This window comes from Phyllobates terribilis, unplaced genomic scaffold (assembly GCF_046119375.1).
Source record: "Phyllobates terribilis strain yellow unplaced genomic scaffold, ASM4611937v1 Scaffold_1__5_contigs__length_1240528914, whole genome shotgun sequence".
NCBI lineage: Eukaryota > Metazoa > Chordata > Amphibia > Anura > Dendrobatidae > Phyllobates > Phyllobates terribilis.
The window spans coordinates 522543632-522560221 of NW_027362761.1; the positions used below are offsets into that span (position 1 = coordinate 522543632).

The 16590-nt window shown below is 46.4% G+C and overlaps 1 long non-coding RNA gene across 1 annotated transcript in view; it reads left to right on the plus strand.

Annotated features, from left to right (window-relative positions):
* LOC141168498 (uncharacterized) overlaps positions 1–16324 on the plus strand; it is a 108628-nt gene extending 92304 nt beyond the window's left edge. Inside the window, exon 3 of the long non-coding RNA XR_012252237.1 lies at positions 16145–16324. This is a non-coding gene — a long non-coding RNA (uncharacterized lncRNA). The remainder of the gene's footprint in view (positions 1–16144) is intronic.
* The last annotated feature ends 266 nt before the right edge of the window (positions 16325–16590 follow it).

The window sequence follows — 16590 nt, forward strand, 5'->3', positions numbered from 1 at the left end:
CGGGAGATTAGGGAGATAAATAAGTGGCTCAAGAACTGGTGTAGAAAGGAGGGATTTGGGTTCCTGGAGAGCTGGGCCGACTTCTCAGTTGGCTACAGATTCTACGCTAGGGACGGGCTGCACCTCAATGGGGAGGGTTCAGCTGTGCTGGGGAAGAAAATGGCTAGAAGGTTGGAGGAGTGTTTATACTAGGGATTGGGGGGGGGTATTCATTTTATAGGTGGGGAAGATAGTGCAGATAGTGACCTGGGCACAAATAAAGAAATTGGGGCTGGGGTTAGAATAGTTAATATAGTAAGAAGGAATAGATGTACAGAGAGATACATAAAATGTGTAGCATCGGCGTCTCTGCCCCCTACCAGGCAGAGACGCCGTCCTTCTCACCTCCCCGCTCCCCGCGCGGCATCCTCCTGCGCTCCTCTTCCTGCTGCTGCCAGCGCGCGCAGCTTCCCAGACACTGTGCTTAGGGCGCGCGCGTGCGCTCCCTCTCTCTTACAGGGGCCGCGCGCGCCATCCTAAGGAGTCCCCGGCCAACAGCCGAGGGTCCTCCCATATATAAGGCACCTCCTCCAAAATGGAGGTGCCCGAGCAAAAGTTGTTGCACAGTGTTTCTGATCTCTGCTTCAGCCCTCAGGTCCCACTGCTAGCCTTACTACCAGTCTTGCCCGCCAGCCTGTTTCCTGCCTGTTACCTGCTGTGCCTGCCAGCCCGCTCACCTGGGAGCACTTGCCTGTTACCCGCCTGTTACCTGCCGTGCCTGCCAGCCCGCTCACCTGGGAGCACTTGCCTGTTACCTGCCTGTTACCTGCCATGCCTGCCAGCCCGCTCACCTGGGAGCACTTGCCTGTTACCTGCCTGTTACCTGCCGTGCCTGCCAGCCCGCTCACCTGGGAGCACTTGCCGTGACCACCTAGAGACTCCTGCCGTCACTTGCCGTGACCACCTAGAGAATCCTGCCGTCACTTGCCGTGACCACCCGTCAACTATCCAGAGACTTCTGCCTGCCTGTTGTGTCCATCCGCTATACCGGTCAGTCCCAGTCTGCTGACCCGTGTGAGCCACCTGCTCTCTTACAAGGTCGTCCCCAGAGTAGCACCTGGTCCCTCTGCTCGGTCCCTCCCTGGTCACGGAGTCGTTGGACGCCGTACGACCAGGGTCGGTCTGAGTTGATACTTAGTCACGCCCCTCTGGGTCCCTCCTTGCACCGCGACACAGAGGTTCCACCACCCAGATCCGTAACAGTTTGCTCGGGCCATGGAACCCGGTGGCCCCCAGACCCCCGCAATATCCGACCTGCACCAGGAGGTCTTACGTCAGAGGGCTCAACAGGAGTCGGTCCTGTCCTACCTGCGGTCTGTTAATTCTCGCCTAGGTGCATTATCCGATCCGTCTGTGTCCTTCTCTGGTCAGGCAGTGCCTACTTCCGCGGCACCACAACCTAGTCCTATTATGGCGTCCGGCTATGGACCCCAGCTCTCGTCACCTCCACGTTTTGCTGGCAACCCCGCCTTAGCTCGGGGTTTCATAAACCAGTGCACCCTGCACTTTGAACTCTTGGCACATCAGTTCATCTCCGACCGGGCCATGGTGGCATTCATCATGTCCCATCTCACTGGGGAAGCACTGGCATGGCTAAATCCCCTGTGGGAGAGAGAGGATCCCCTGGTGTCCGACCTATCGTCTTTCCTCGCTGCTTTCCGGAAAGTCTTCGATGAACCAGGACGAAAATGCTCTTCAGCCTCCTCTCTGCTATGTCTCCGCCAAGAGAGTCTCACCGTGGGCCAATATGCCATACGGTTCCGTACCCTCGCTTCTGAGCTTGCCTGGGATAACGAGGCTCTGGTGTCCGTCTTCTGGGAGGGCCTTTCCGGCCGGATTAAGGATGAGCTAGCCGGTCGGGACACTCCTACCACCCTGGATGACCTGGTGTCACTCGCTACCCGGATTGACATCCGGTTCCAAGAACGCACCAAAGAGACCACCCGGGAGGGAAAATTCCTCTGCCTTGCTCCTACTTTCCAGAGACCCGCCTCTCAACCAGTCACTCCCCGGGCGCACTCGCCCGAACCCATGCAGATCGACCAGACAAAGATGGTCAAATCTCGCCAAGAGTCTCGTCGAGCCGAGGGGAGCTGTTTCTATTGTGGCAGTAAAGAGCACCTGATCCGTTCCTGCCCGGAGAGGCCGGGAAACTTCAGTGTCTAGGACCGCTCGGAGAGGTCGTCCTAGGCAAAAGTAAGCCCTCTCCATCCCTGACTTTGTCTGTCTCTATCTCCTGGGGAGAGAACCGTCTCTTTGAAATTGCTCATCTGGATTCTGGAGCTGCTGGAAACCTCATTTCCCAGTCCCTGGTAGAAAGATACCGAATTCCCACCAAACCTCTGGCTGAACCATTGTCCGTCGCCTCCGTGGATGGAAGACTTCTTCCGGTGACCATCCTGCTCGTCACTGAGCCCCTAACCCTGCAGGTGGGAATGCTGCACTCGGAGAAAATCTCCTTCCATGTGCTGTCCGTATTCTCCCACTCCCTATTGCTAGGTCTACCCTGACTCCAGACACATGAACCCGTGCTGAACTGGCAATCCGGTGAAGTACTCCGGTGGGGGCAGGACTGCCATAGGACCTGGCCTGATTCCGGTTCGCCCGACTCGTCCTCCACTTACCCCTGCTAATTTACCCGGTCTACCGACTCTTTACTGGTCCTATGCTGATGTCTTCAATAAAAAGGAAGCAGAGACACTGACACCTCATAGGCCATATGATTGCCTGATCGACCTGGTGCCTGGCGCCACTCCACCCCATGGGCGTAGTTACCCGTTGTCGGCGGCCGAAACCCGGGCCATGTCTGAGTACATTGAGGAGAATCTGGCTAGAGGATTCATCCGGAAATCTACCTCCCTGGCTGGAGCCGGATTCTTCTTTGTCAAAAAGAAGGATGGTTTGCTACGCCCCTGTATTGATTATAGAGGACTCAATCAGATCACGGTAAAAAACAAATATCCCCTGCCACTCATCTCCGAGTTGTTTGATCGCCTTAAGGGCGCCAGTATCTTTTCCAAGCTGGATCTACGTGGAGCGTATAACGTGGTCTGAATCCGTCAAGGAGATGAGTGGAAGACGGCATTCAATACCCGGGACGGTCACTATGAGTACCGTGTGATGCCCTTCGGTCTCTGCAATGCTCCCGCTGTCTTCCAAGAATTGGTCAACGACATCTTCGGTGATCTTCTTTACTCCTGCGTGGTGGTATACCTGGACGATATCTTGGTCTTCTCTCCGGATCTTCCCACACACCGGAGGGATGTTCGTTAGGTCCTGCTTAGGCTCAGGCAGAACCACCTCTATGCAAAATACGAGAAGTGCCTCTTCGAGCAGACCTCTCTTCCATTCCTGGGCTATGTTATCTCCCAGACAGGCCTACGAATGGATCCTGAGAAGCTCTCTGCTGTCCTAAAGTGGCCCCCTCCGTAGGGGTTGAAGGCGATTCAGCGATTCCTGGGCTTCGCCAACTACTATCATCTCTTCATCCCGCACTTCTCTTCTCGGACTGCTCCCATATCTGCGCTCACCCGTAAGGGAGCAAATCCCAAGAAATGGTCACCCGAAGCTGAGGAGGCCTTCCTTTCCTTAAAGCAAGCCTTCTCCTCGGCCCCAGTGCTGCACCTTCCGGATTGCAACAAACAGTTCTACCTGGAGGTTGATGCTTCCTTCTCCGGAGCCGAAGCGGTGCTCACCCAAAAGTCTTCTTCCGGGAGAATGGTAACCTGCGGCTTCTTCTCATAAACTCTTCTCTTCCTCGGAGCGCAACTACTCTATAGGAGACCGAGAACTGTTAGCCGTTAAATTGGCGCTGGAGGAGTGGCGTTACCTGCTTGAAGGGGCTCTATACCCAGTGATCATCTATACGGATCACAAAAACCTGGCATATCTCCAGAATGCCCAAAGACTCAACCCGCGCCAGGCCCGGTGGTCTTTGTTCTTCGCCCGCTTCGACTTCGTCCTACACTTCCGCCTGGCGGACAAGAATGTCAAAGCCGACGCCTTGTCCCGATCCTTCCTGTCCTCCGATCAAGAGGAGGAGCCTATGCACATCATCGACCCCTCCAAAGTGATGAATGTGGCCCCCTTGGATATGACTCGTCTTCCACCCGGTAAGGCGTTTGTAGCAGTACCGGATCGTGTGAAGGTTCTTCGCCGGGGTCATTCATCTAAACTAGCCGGCCATGCTGGCCAAAAGAAGACCTCCTTGCTCAGTGCCCGGCATTACTGGTGGCCTACCCTGCGCAAGGATGTGGTAGACTTTGTCTCAGCCTGTTCGTCCTGTGCCCGCAACAAAGTTCCCAGACATCTACCAGCTGGTCATCTCCTGCCTCTTCCCGTACCTGATGCTCTGTGGCAACACATTGCTATGGACTTTATCACAGATCTCCCTGTCTCTGCCGGTTGTACAGTCATTTGGGTGGTCGCCGACCGCTTTTCTAAAATGGCTCACTTCATCCCTCTGCCTGGTCTCCCGTCTGCAGCAGTGCTAGCTAAGGACTTCTTCCTTCACATCTTCCGTCTCCATAGCCTACCCCTCCACATCGTGTCGGATCGAGGGGTTCAGTTCACCTCTCGTTTCTGGCAAGCTACGTGTAAGCTGCTGGATGTCACCCTGGATTTCTCCTCCGCTTATCATCCACAGTCCAATGGTCAAGTGGAGCGGATCAATCAGATCCTTACCAGCTACCTCCGGCACTTTCTTAATGCTCACCATACTGATTGGGTGGATCTCCTGCCATGGGCCGAATTCTCCTACAACAACCATGAAAGCGAATCATCTTCCAAGTCTCCGTTCTTTATAGTCTCTGATCAACATCTCCGGATTCCGTTTCCCGTCTCCGCTTCTGTGGACAACCCTGCCGCGGAGTCTCTGGTCAGCGAATTTTCCACCATTTGGGAGAGTACTAGGTCCGCACTTCTTCAGTCCTCCGAGCGGATGAAGAGACATGCTGACAAGAGACATCTGGATCCGCCTCAATTCCGTCCGGGAGACAAGGTTTGGCTCTCCTCCAAACATGTTCGGCTCAAAATACCCTCCTACAAGTTGGGCCCTCGGTTCATCAGTCCATTTGAAGTCCTTAAGCAAATCAATCCAGTGGCTTACAAGTTAAAACTCCCAGCCACCTTACGGATTCCCAACTCCTTCCACGTATCTCTCCTCAAACCAGTTGTCTTTAACTCTTTTTCCAATAATCCAGGTTCTTCCCCTGCTCTGGTTTCTGCTGAGGACTTGTTTGAGGTAGAGAATATTCTGGCCACCAAGAGGGTAAGAGGAAAAACCTTTTTTCTGGTGGATTGGAAGGGGTTTGGCCCAGAGGCGAGAACTTGGGAACCCAGGGAGAACATCCATGCCCCGCTTCTCCTTGAAAAATTTCTTTCTGGCCTAAAAAAGAGGGGGCGTAAAGGGGGGGTACTGTAGCATTGGCGTCTCTGCCCCCTACCAGGCAGAGACGCCGTCCTTCTCACCTCCCCGCTCCCTGCGCGGCGTCCTCCTGCGCTCCTCTTCCTGCTGCTGCTGGCGCGCGCAGCTTCCCGGGCACTGTGCTTAGGGCGCGCGCGCGCTCCCTCTCTCTTACAGGGGCTGCACGCGCCGTCCTAAGGAGTCCCCGGCCAATAGCCGAGGGTCCTCCCATATATAAGGCACCTCCTCCAAAATGGAGGTGCCCGAGCAAAAGTTGTTGCACAGTGTTTCTGACCTCTGCTTCAGCCCTCAGGTCAAACTGCTAGCCTGACTACCAGTCTTGCCCGCCAGCCTGTTTCCTGCCTGTTACCTGCCTGTTACCTGCCGTGCCTGCCAGCCCGCTCACCTGGAAGCACTTGCCTGTTACCTGCCTGTTACCTGCCGTGACTGCCAGCCCGCTCACCTGGGAGCACTTGCCTGTTACCTGCCTGTTACCTGTCGTGCCTTCCAGCCCATTCACCTGGGAGCACTTGTCTGTTACCTGCCGTGCCTGCCAGCCCGCTGACCTGGGAGCACTTGACGTGACCACCTAGAGACTCCTGCAATCACTTGCCGTGACCACCTAGAGACTCCTGCCGTCACTTGCCGTGACCACCTAGAGACTCCTGCCGTCACTTGCCGTGACCACCCGTCAACTATCCAGAGACTTCTGCCTGCCTGGGAGCACCTGCCTGTTACCTGCCGTGCCTGCCAGCCCGCTCACCTGGGAGCACTTGCCGTGACCACCTAGAGACTCCTGCCGTCACTTGCCGTGACCACCTAGAGAATCCTGCCGTCACTTGCCGTGACCACCCGTCAACTATCCAGAGACTTCTGCCTGCCTGTTGTGTCCATCCGCTATACAGGTCAGTCCCAGTCTGCTGACCCGTGTGAGCAACCTGCTCTCTTACAAGGTCGTGCCCAAAGTAGCACCTGGTCCTTCTGCTCGGTCCCTCCCTGATCACGGAGTCGTTAGCCGCCGTATGACCAGGGTCGGTCTGAGTTGATACTTTGTCATGCCCCTCTGGGTCCCTCCTTGCACCGCGACACAGAGGTTCCACCACCCGGATCCGTAACAAAATGCATGTACACTAATGCCAGAAGCCTCACCAACAAAATGGAGGAATTAGAATTTATTTTGTCGGAAAATAATTATGACATGGCTGGACGAGAGCCATGACTTGGCTGGGGCCTGGGGCCTGTGGACTGGCCTTGGGCCTGTGGACTTGCCTGGGGCCTGGGCGCGGCATCCAGCAGTGAAGCAGAGGAGCCGGGGCCTATGCCAGGCTGTGAGTGGCGTCCTGCGGTGAGGCAGAGGAGCCGGGGCCTCTGCCGGGCTGTGAGTGGTTTCCGGCGATGCGGCAGAGCAGAGTGTGCGGCTTCCAGTGGCCGCGGCCATCTTCCTTAGGCTGTGATCTACAGGAAAATGGTCGCCGGAGCCCCGGCTCCTCTGCTTCACCACCCGACTCCAGCACAGGTACAGGCCCCGTCTCCAGCCGCATCTCACCTCTGCCACCGCCGGAGGACCCTGCGATCACCGCTCCACCACCACCGGTAAAGTAACGTTGGGACCATAAGACGCACCCCCCATTTTCCTTCCAAATTTTGGGGGGAAAAAGTGCGTCTTATGGTCCGAAAAATACGTTAGGTAGTGATGAGGCATTAAATAAATACAGAAAATTAAATAAATTCTGTAAAAACCAAATCAAGGCAGCAAAGATTGAGCCCGAGAGAATCATTGCCAGAGAAAGTGAAAATAATCCTAAAATATTCTTTAACTACATAAATAGTAAAAAACTAAAAAATGATAGTGTTGGCCCCCTTAAAAATAGTCTGGGTGAAATGGTGGATGAGGATGAGGTAAAAAACAATATGCTAAATGATTTTTTTACAGCCGTATTTACACAGAAAATCGCATGACAGAAAACATGATCAGTGATTACAAAAATTCTCCATTGAATTTCACTTGCTTAACCCAGTAGGAAGTACGGCGGTGTCTAAAAATCACTAAAGTTGACTAATCCCCGGGCCCGGATGGGATACACCCGCGAGTACTGCAGGAATTAAGTAACGTCATAGATAGACCATTATTTTTAATCTTTAAAGATTCCATAATAACAGGGTCTGTACCACAGGACTGGCATATAGCAAATGTGGTGCCAATATTCAAAAAGGGGAAAAAAAACGAACTTGGAAATTATAGGCCAGTAAGCTTAACCTCTACTGTGGGTAAAATCCTGGAGGGTTTCCTAAGAGATGCTATACTAGAGTATCTGAAGAAGAATAACCTCATGACCCAATATCAACATGGGTTTACGAGGGACCGTTCCTGTCAAACTAATCTGATCAGCTTTTATGAGGAGGCAAGTTCTGGACTGGACCAAGGAAATGCAGTGGATGTTGTGTATATGGACTTTTCAAAAGCTTTTGATACGGTTCTACACAAAAGGTTGATGGATAAAATGAGAACAATGGGGATAGGGGAAAATATATGTATGTGGGTTAAGAATTGGCTCAGTGATAGGAAACAAAGGGTGGTTATTAATGGAAAACACTCAGACTGGGTCTCAGTTAACAGTGGGTACCACAGGGGTCAGTATTGGGCCCCCTTCTTTTTAACATATTTATTAATGACCTTGTAGGGGGCATACAGAGTAATATTTCAATATTTGCAGATGACACTAAACTCTGCAGGGTAATCAATACAGAGGAGGACAAGTTTATATTACAGGAGGATCTATGTAAACTAGAAGCTTGGGCTGATAAATGGCAAATGAGCTTTAATGGGGATAAATGTAAGGTAATGCACTTGGGCAGAGGAAATAAAATGTATAATTATATGCTTAATTGTAAAACACTGGGCAAAACTGTCACTGAAAAAGACCTGGGTGTATTGGTGGATGACAAGCTCACTTTTAGTGGCCAGTGTCAGGCAGCTGCTGCAAAGGCAAATAAAATAATGGGGTGCATTAAAAGAGGCATAGATACTCATGAGGAGAACATAATTTTACCTCTATACAAGTCACTAGTGCGACCACACTTAGAATACTGTGTACAGTTCTGGTCTCCGGTGTATAAGAAAGACATAGCTGAACTAGAGCGGGTGCAGAGAAGAGCGACCAAGGTTATTAGAGGACTGGGGGGTCTGCAAACCCAAGACAGGTTATTACACTTGGGGTTATTTACTGTGGAAAAACGAAGGCTTAGAGGTGATCTTATTACTATGTACAAGTATATGAGGGGACAGTACAAAGACCTTTCTACTGATCTTTTTACTCTGAGGCCTGAGACGGGGACAAGGGGGCATCTTCTACATCAGGAGGAAAGAAGGTTTAATCATAATCACAGACGGGGATTCTTTACTGTAAGAGCAGTGAGACTATGGAGCTCTCTGCCGCATGATGTGTAATGAGTGATTCACTATTAAAATTTAAGAAGGGCATGGATGTCTTTCTTGAAAAGTATATTACAGGTTATAAATACTAGATTCCTTGATAGGGCATTGATCCAGGGAACTAGTCTGATTGTCGTATGGAGTCAGGAAGTAATTTTTTCCCCAATGTGGAGCTTAGTGTTTGCCACATGGTTTTTTTTTTGCCTTCCTCTGGATCAACATGTTAGGCTATGGGTTGAACTAGATGGACTTAGTCTTCCTTCAACCTTAAAAACTATGTTACTATGTAAATAGTTTGAGGAAAAGCCAAGGTTGGGAAGCTAATTACATGCAATTATTTTACAGGAATGAATAAAAATTAATAAAGTGATTTGCAAAGTTTCCCAACTTTCCATGCTGGCCAAAATTATTAGAAGTTTAGTTACTCTTTAACCAATCCTTCTTTTTTGCCAATTGTTTAGCTCCTCTGGATAGGGAAGTCCTTTAAAGCTGTCACTATCTAAAAGCCTGAACATCTCCTCTCCATGGAAGGATTAGCAGTCACTTGACCTGCCTCCTTGCTCTTTGGGGTAAATACTCTTAAAATGGGAATAGTTTCATTTTGATAATTAATTAAAATAAGGACTAATGAATGACCATGTAGATAAATGCTCTGATCATTGTAGTGTAGACACTTTACAATAAAACCAACATCTGAATAATTTTTGTAAATACAGGGCAACTTACCGCCTAGTGTAAATATGCAATATGTGTGAATCCCCCTCAGTAAAAATAAAGGTCAAAAAATAAGAAAAGAGATGAGCAAGTTTTGGACGAAGAAAGAAGTTTGTTCTAACTACAGGATCTGCTCAGTGTGAATAAACATTGCGATAACAGATCGTGCAACTCGTGAAAATTGCCTATGTAATGTTATTTCACATTTTATCACGGCCTGAGAGATTAGTAGTTACCATAGAAACCAGCGACTGGGACTTTTGCCAACTAACGCTGGTTGTGACAAGTTTGGTAAATTCTGCTGTGCATCCTAGCAGGAGCAAAGGAAGACAGGTTGGCTAAATCCATGCTAAAGCGTGTCAACAAAAAAGTCTTAAAGGAGAAATCTTCCTATTTATTTAAGTACAGTTTTTAGCTATTAACAACCTAATTGCACAGATATCAGTTTAAGGCCACGGCCCCACTTTCAGTATTTGGTCAGTATTCGGTCAGTATTTTTTCTCAGGAGTGGGAGCCAAAACCAGATGAGGAACAATCAGAGAAAAGGTATAATAGAAACAAGTCACCAATTCTGCATTTATCATCCACTCCTGGTTTTGCCTCCCACTACTGAGAAAAAATACTGACCGAATACTGAGCAAATACTGATAGTGGAGCCGTGGCCTTAACATCACACATGCTCCAGCCAAGCCGTGTACATCGACTAGGCGGTGCGGCATTAAGACCGTGGTTGTCGCAGGACAGCATAAGTGCTGCTCAGATAAATCCTAGGCATGCAGGACTTGTGCTCTTTCTATTCTCTGTTTAGGTTGGTTCTTTATGGGTTAACCTTGAATGATTTTCTGCTGGAGTCATGTGATTGAAAAATTTCCTGATGTTTTTTCTGCGTCTGAATCCGAAAAAATTGCCTCTCAGTTGTCCCATTGAGTTTATATCTAATTCCCGTCTCACCAAGGGTAAAATATATAATCTTTCTGGTCCAGAACATCAGGCCATGAAAGATTATATAGCAGACAGTCTTCAAAAAGGGTTCATCCGTCCATCCAAGTCACCAGTAGGAGCAGGTCTCTTTTTCGTTGATAAAAAAGATGGTGGTATAAGACCTTGTATTGACTATCGGGAACTTGATAAAATCACTGTAAAATATCAGAATCCTCTGCTACTCATCCCTGATCTCTATAACCGGCTGCTTGGAGCCCATTGGTTCACCAATCTTGATCTCATGGGTGAGTAGAACCTTATTCATAGCAGATAAGGTGATGAGTGGAAGACAACATTCAACACACTTGAGGGTCACTGTGATTATCTTGTTATGGCCTTTGGTCTAAGTAACGCTTTGCCGTTTTTTCAAAATTTTGTCAATGACATCTTCATAGATATACGTGGTCAATATATAGTTGTCTATTTAGATGATATCTTATTTTCTTACTTCCGATTATAAATCCCCCATCTGACATGTATGTACTGTAGTTGAAAAACTCAGAAAACACTTATTTGCTAAACTTGAAAAATGTGTTTTCCAGACCCAAAAGGTTAAGTACCTGGGATATACAGTATTTTGTCTGCTAAAGGTTTCCGTATGAACCCCTCCAAGGTCCAATCTATTAAGGACTGGGTGCAACTCAAGTCTCTGAAGGCCTTGCAACGCTTTCTTGAGTTTTCAAATTATTATCGTAAACGTATTACAATTTTTTCCAAGGTGGCTAAATTATTGAATAAGGAGGGGACTGATATGATTAACTGGAAACCTAACGCTGTTCAGGGCTTCCTGGAGTTAAAGGAATGGTTCTCATCTGACTCAGTATTGGTGCTGCATGACCTAGGTTGTCCTTTTGTGGTATAGGTTGATGCTTCTGAGACGGGAGTTGGAGCAGTCACTGGGTACACCATCTCTTACTCTTCTCTGTCCATGTGCCTTGTTTTCACAAAAATTTTCTTCTGCTGAAAGTATTATGATATCGGCAATCGTGAATTGTTGGCAATCAAATGGGCCATTGTGGAATAATGCCACTGATGGCTGTCAACTGAACCATCGCTCAACCAGAAGTCATCTTGGCTGGCTCTCCCATACACAGGAGCACTCATTCGGTTCAACGCTCCTGTGCGCTCGATGAGAGAGCCGCCTCCAGATGGCAGTTTACCTGTAGGAGAATAAAAGGATCTGCAGTTCAAACTCAAAGAGGCAGGATCATTATCTCCCCTGACAATTATTATCCAGGGCCCTAATGTATATTAGACTGTCGGTTGAACCCGTCTATATCAGTGGGTTCAACCGACATTAGTCTAAGTGTGTCCTGTGGGCAACATCTGGCCCTATGGTTGTTCCAGTCCGGCCCACAGACCGAGATAGCCGAAGGGCTGAGTAAACACTGGTCCACGGGCTGCACCATACTGTTGCCCTCCCCCTCTTCGCGTCCCGATTTCACCACTTCATCCTCAATATGCAGGTAGCAGTGAATATATTAATAAAGGAGGAAGCTGCCGGCTTTTTTCATACAGGTGAGGAATGCTTGTTTCTTACGCATTCCTCACATGTATTAAAGCTGTCAAACAGTTGCAAATCATGCACATGGGAGTGATTCAAACTGAGCAGCTGTAAATACTCGGTACTCGCACAAGTATACTCACAGAAAGGGTTAACCGAACATACTCGCTCATCGCTAGTGAAGATATCTGCATGTAGACATAGATGTATGAACTCTGTCTTGTTGGTTTCTTCACTTGAAAAGGAAGTCGGTACTGCATTGAAATGCAAAGTGGACTAAAAGAACCTTTGAAATGACCACAGAAAGAGAACCCCCTCTATTTCCAGCAGCGCATCCACTTTTTTAAACATCTTTTTATTCCTTGGAAAATTATCTGGTGGAATCTTCCCCCAGCTATGGGGCATTGGCAGCTAGCATCTGAAGCCTCTATAGTGATTGTGTCTCATACAACCAACGCAGGTGAGCACAACTGATTCATATTTTTCCACCTTCCTTCATTAAGGTTTTACCCTATTTTGTGTGCTTGTTTCCCCCTACAGCACCTATCTTCCTCAATGTATGAACTCTGCACATATTAACATCATGATGACGGCTACCTTAAATATGCGACGGAAGTCTACCATTAGTAGCCGAGACCACCACTGGTGCCCGCTCTGTTCCACAGTTGGCACCCAAGAGTAACGGCTGTGATTGGAGCGTGCTAGCAACAGTTTACCCTCCTAAATGCAGCTATCAAGCATAACAGCAGCATTTAAAAGGCTTCTACATGGTGGCCATCAGTTCTGGGAGCCACTGGCTCCCTGTGCAACTTGATTGCCTTTTTTAGGACTCCTATGAAGCCTGGTTTGGCCTTATAGGAGATCATCAATTTCATAATGCACTTTAGTCCCAAAAGGAGACAAATTAAAAATGTAAAAAAACATGAAAAAATATTTTTAAAACATATAAATAAGTATAAAAGTTGAATTCATCCCCCTTTTCCTAATGTAAATTGCGGAACCTAAAAAAAAAAAAAATTAACATGTTTATTTTTACCACATGCATGATTGCCCAAATTAATAAACTGTGAATATTTATCCCATAAAGTAAATACTGAAATGAAAACAAAACAAAAAATGTCAGAATTGCTTTTTTTTTTTTTTTTTTTTAAGGTCGCCACACTAACCCCAAAAAATGTTATAAAAAGCACTCAAAAGGTCATCTGTAACCTAAAACGGTAGCAATAAAAACTACCGCTCAACAAAAAAGCAAGCCTTCATACAGCTCCATCGATTGAAAAATAAAAACGGGTCTCAGTAAATGGTGACACAAACCAATTTTTTTTTTTAGAAAGTTCTGAATGTTTTTTAACTACTAAAATATATACATACAAAACCTATAAGTTTGGAATCACCAGGTCATTCGAACTGAGTAATGAAGCCTTAAACAAAAACCCAAAGAAGCAATGGCAGAACGTTTTTTTTTTTTACTATTTCACCATGCTTGCCATTTTTTCCCAAAACTATATGGTAAAATGAGTGGTGTCAATCAAAGCCACAACTCGTCCCACGAAATACAAATCCTCATACAACTATGTCAACAAAACAATAAAAAAGTTATTATTCTTGGAAGAAAGTGAGGTAAAAACGAGAGTGCAAAAATGAAAGGTCTGAACCAGTAACATTTTACATTACTTTACTTATTCCCCACCATAAATGTAATTAAAAAAATGCCTAAATTGCTGTTTTGGCCACCTTATTTTCCAGAAACAAAATGGAATACAATGCAGTCAAAAAGGACCATATTTTGCAGACTATAAGACGCATCGGACCATAAGACTCACCCCAAACTTTGGGGAGGAAAATAAGAAAAAATGTTTTTAAATAAAATGGTGGCACGTCTTATAGTCCAATTTTATGGTAGCTTACCGGCGGCGGTGGAGCAGGGTCACAGGAGGCAGGGTTGCTGCTTCAGGAGGTCGGCAGCGGCGGCAGTAGTGGGGCGATGCTGCGGGCCCTGAGCTGGGAGGAGGGGGTCTCCCAGCGGTGTGAAGCTGCGGGCTCTGGGCTCTCATAAGATGTTGGCGGTGAATGTAGTTCCCCTTCACATTGATTTCCCTGTGGTGGGCTTCAGGAAAATGGCGGAGGCGGTGGATGCGCAGATTGAGATCTCGGGAGACTATCTGAGTGAAGGGGTTAAAGGTAGTAGATCATTAAAAACTATATAAAAAAAGTAAATCTATTATATTTACTGAACAAGCAATACCATAAAATTAAATCCAAACAAAAATGATGGTATTGCTCTTTTTTTCCCACTCGACCCCACAAAGAATTTTATTTTCCATTTTATCAGTATGGTAAATTAAATAGCGCCATTAAAAATACATTTCGACCTACAAAAAAGCAGCTTATATTATTGGAAAATTAAAAAGTTATTGCTCTTGAAATGCAGGGATAAAACAAAAATGAAAGTTAAATGAAAAACTGGACAGTTTTTGTTCTTATTTTATTCCTGCAACTCCCCTAAGTGTTTTGTTTTTTTAAATCCGCCATACAGTTCCAGAGATATGGGCCTTTTTATTTATGGATACTTTTTATGGTCTTTACAAGGGGGTAATAATGCAGAGCAGCATAAAAAGACATGCCCCTGAGGATCGGTGAGCACCTCCCCCTTGTTAAAGACCTTATAATTTAGCATGAAATAAAATGGCCCATATCTCTGGAATAAAGAAAACAAAAAGCAGAATACCAGCGGGAATAAAAAAATAGCATAAACAGGCCACTTTTGACCCGGTAACAGCTCTTTAATGTGTTTTTTTCCACTATGGGAAGTAATAACATCACTTCTGTCTCTTAATTTTTAGGATTGACAAGAGTCCCAGGGGCCGGACTTCAATTGATCTGATTTTTTGGGTACTTCCTAATGATTAGATAGGAGTTCCCTCTTACACCTTTCTTTTGCTTCTACTCATTCTCTTATTAGGATTTCCATTGGCTAATCCTGAAAGGAGTAGGGTTAGGCCATCTCTGATTTTTCATCCTTAACAACCACCAAAAAATATGACTGGTGGTTGTAAAGAATGATGACTTTGCTAATTGGATGGAAGTGTTGGTCCTAGCATTGCCAACTTTTAAGTAGGCAGTAGTCTAAAATTAAAGGGAGTCTGTCAACAGGTTTTTTTGCTCTCCCATCTGAGAGCAGCATGATGTAGGGGCAGAGACCCAGACTCCAGGAATGTGTCACTTAGTTTACTGGTTGCTGCAGTTTTAATAAAAACTGTTTTATCTGCTGCAGAACTACCAGTTATCTGAATGCTGATCTCTGAGCCATGTAGTCCTATAGTGATAACCTCCTGCTGATAAAACAGTGATTTCATAAAAACTACATTAAGCAGTCCAGAAAGTTACACCTCACTGGAATCAGGGTATCTAGCTCTACATTACACTGCTCTGAAATTAGATAGCAAAAACCTGGTGACAGATTCCCTTTAAAAAGGACCACCTTTCACCAAATTTTTCATGTTGAACAGGACACACGATGTAATAGTGGCTATACAGTAGAATACATTTTTTTTCTTTTTTTTTCAATTACTCCTCCATTGCAGAAATGTGTGCTTTATAAGATGCATTGGCACAGCTGCTGCAGCCCCTCATAGTACGCATTTAAGTGTAAGTCTCCATGCAACAAAACAGCCCCTTCAGGGCTCAGCACCCTTATCCACCCATCTTTCCCATACAAGGTTTTAATTGTAAGCTATGGCTGGTTTCCTTTTCCCTCCCAAATTCACATGAGGCTGTTTTGGCACATAGAGAGGTAAAACATTTAGTGGCTAAGGACCATCCATATTAAAAGGTCACCTTGACGTGGTTGGATGACTTTTGCGCTCTTTGATCAAAAAACACTAACTAAGTACCTTGTGTTTTTAATGTTTACAGCAATATTGCAATATTGAAGTTCATGTATTCATTAGTCGCAGTGTGCTGACGCATCATGTATGTACATGTTCAGCAGAATCTGTCATGTGTGTAAACATGATGAAAAACCCTATTTTGCACAATAACATGACTTGTATTCTGCATTTTTCAACAGCTTTTTCAGTTGTCTCTGAGCTAGTAGGTGAAGACCAGCAAAAATGATGTCTCACAGACATACTACACTAAGATATGATGGATTCCTGCTCTTCTGCCTCTATCCAGCATGTGTTCAGAAGCAGCAGTAGCATGGTGGACATTATACAGCATTACTGAGCAGTTTAACTGTGAATCCAGCACTGAGGTGAGATAAACACTTAATGGAAAGCAACAGCACAATCTTCTTCCCCCATCTCTTGTCTATAGGTTCCTGGAAGTCTGTCTTGTCTTGACCAAGATGGATTCTATATCTTTTTCAGAATGAATGATTAGTTCAGGACTCGGGGAAGGAAAATGAGTGCCTCAGAAGTGGAGAATAAAGCCGATTTGACAATATATATTCCAAATTTTCTTGTATTCACTTGTACTATTCATTTATCCAATTTTTTAAATGAAATTGACAAT